The following is a 2,966-nucleotide window of genomic DNA, read 5'->3' on the forward strand; positions in this document are numbered from 1 at the left end:
CCTTAGCCAAACTTCGCTTAATCCGTAGCCCCTGTTTCGAGTTGCAAATATTAGCAACAGAACCAGTATCAAATACCCAGGTGCTACTGCGAGTATTAGTAAGGTACACATCAATAACATGTATATCACATATACCTTTGTTAACCTTGCCATCCTTCTTATCCGCCAAATACTTGGGGCAGTTCCGCTTCCAGTGGCCAGTCTGCTTACAGTAGAAGCACTCAGTTTCAGGCTTAGGTCCAGACTTGGATTTCTTCTCCTGAACAGCAACTTGCTTGCTATTCTTCTTGAAGTTCCCTTTCTTCTTCCCTTTGCCCTTTTTCTTGAAACTAGTGGTTTTACTGACCATCAACACTTGATGCTCCTTTTTGATTTCTACCTCCGCTGCCTTTAGCATTGCGAAGAGCTCGGGAATCGTCTTATTCATCCCTTGCATGTTATAGTTCATCACGAAGCTCTTGTAGCTTGGTGGCAGTGATTGAAGAATTCTGTCAATGACGCAATCATCCGGAAGTTGAACTCCCAGTTGAATTAAGTGATTATTATACCCAGACATTCTGAGTATATGCTCACTGACAGAACTATTCTCTTCCATCTTGCAGCTATAGAACTTATTGGAGACTTCATATCTCTCAATCCGGGCATTTGCTTGAAATATTAACTTCAACTCCTGGAACATCTCATATGCTCCATGACGTTCAAAACGTCGTTGAAGTCCCGGTTCTAAGCCGTAAAGCATGGCACACTGAACTATTGAGTAGTCATCAGCTTTGCTTTGCCAGACGTTCATAACTTCTGGCGTAGCTCTTGCAGGAGGCCTGGCACCTAGCGGTGCTTCCAGGACGTAATTCTTCTGTGCAGCAATGAGGATAATCCTCAAGTTACGGACCCAGTCCGTGTAATTGCTACCATCATCTTTCAACTTAGCTTTCTCAAGGAACGCATTAAAATTCAACGGAACAACAGCACGGGCCATATATCTACAATTAACATAGACAAGCAAGATACTATCAGGTACTAAGTTCATGATAAATTTAAGTTCAATTAATCATATTACTTAAGAACTCCCACTTAGATAGACATCTCTCTAATCATCTAAGTGATTACGTGATCCAAAGCAACTAAACCATGTCCGATTAACACGTGAGATGGAGTAGTTTCAATGGTGAACATCACTATGTTGATCATATCTACTATATGATTCACGCTCGACCTTTCGGTCTCTGTGTTCCGAGGCCATATCTGTACATATGCTAGGCTCGTCAAGTTTAACCTGAGTATTCCGCGTGTGCAACTGTTTTGCACCCGTTGTATTTGAACGTAGAGCCTATCACACCCGATTAACACGTGGTGTCTCAGCACGAAGAACTTTGCAACGGTGCATACTCAGGGAGAACACTTTTATCTTGAAATTTTAGTGAGAGATCATCTTATAATGCTACCGTCAATCAAAGCAAGATAAGATGCATAAAGGATTAACATCACATGCAATCAATGTAAGTGATATGATATGGCCATCATCATCTTGTGCTTGTGATCTCCATCTCCGAAGCACCGTGCTGTGATCTCCATCTCCGAAGCACCATCATGATCACCATCGTCACCGGCTCGACACCTTGATCTCCATCGTAGTATCGTTGTCGTCTCGCCAACTTATTGCTTTTACGACTATCGCTACCGCTTAGTGATAAAGTAAAACTATTACATGGCAATTGCATCTCATACAATAAAGCGACAACCATATGGCTCCTGCCAGTTGCCGATAACTCGGTTACAAAACATGATCATCTCATACAACACATTATATCACATCATGTCTTGACCATATCACATCACAACATGCCCTGCAAAAACAAGTTAGACGACCTCTACTTTGTTGTTGCATATTTTACGTGGCTGCTACGGGCTTAGCAAGAACCGTTCTTACCTACGCATCAAAACCACAACGATAGTTTGTCAAGTTGGTGCTGTTTTAACCTTCGCAAGGACCGGGCGTAGCCACACACGGTTCAACTAAAGTGAGAGAGACAGACACCCGCCAGTCACCTTTAAGCAACGAGTGCTCCGAACGGTGAAACCAGCCTCGCGTAAGCGTACGCGTAATGTCGGTCCGGGCCGCTTCATCTCACAATACCGCTGAACCAAAGTATGACATGCTGGTAAGCAGTATGACTTATATCGCCCACAACTCACTTGTGTTCTACTCGCGCATAGCATCAACGCATAAAACCAGGCTCGGATGCCACTGAAGGGTTACATAGTAATTTCAAAAAAAATCCTACGCACACGCAAGATCATGGTGATGCATAGCAACGGGAGGGGAGAGTGTTGTCCACGTACCCTCGTAGACCGACAGCGGAAGCGTTATCACAACGCGGTTGATGTAGTCGTACGTCTTCACGATCCGACCGATCAAGTACCGAACGCACGGCACCTCCGAAGTTCTACACACGTTCAGCTCGATGACGTCCCTCGAACTCCGATCCAGCCGAGTGTTGAGGGAGAGTTTCGTCAGCACGACGGCGTGGTGACGATGATGATGTTCCACCGACGCAGGGCTCCGCCTAAGCTCCGCGACGGTATTATCGAGGTGTAATCTGGTGGAGGGGGGCACCGCACACGGCTAAAATATCGTATATCAAGTGTGTTTAGAGGTGCCCCCCTGCCCCCGTATATAAAGGAGCAAGGGGGAGGCCGGCTGCCTATGGGCGCGCCAAGGAGAGGGGGGGAGTCCTCCTCCTAGTAGGAGTAGGACTCCCCTTTCCTAGTCCTACTAGGAAAAGAAGGGGGGAAGGAAAGAGAGGGAGAGGGAAAGGGGGCTGCGCCCCCCTCTCCTAGTCCAACTAGGACTCCTCCTGGGAGGGGGCGCACCACCTCCTGGTTGCTGCCCTCTCTCTCCCCTCAAGGCCCACTAAGGCCCAATACTTCCCCCGGGGGGTTCCGGTAACCCTCCGGCACTCCGGTTT

Source organism: Triticum aestivum, chromosome 4D (assembly GCF_018294505.1).
Source record: "Triticum aestivum cultivar Chinese Spring chromosome 4D, IWGSC CS RefSeq v2.1, whole genome shotgun sequence".
In the NCBI taxonomy this organism is placed as follows: Eukaryota; Viridiplantae; Streptophyta; class Magnoliopsida; order Poales; family Poaceae; genus Triticum; species Triticum aestivum.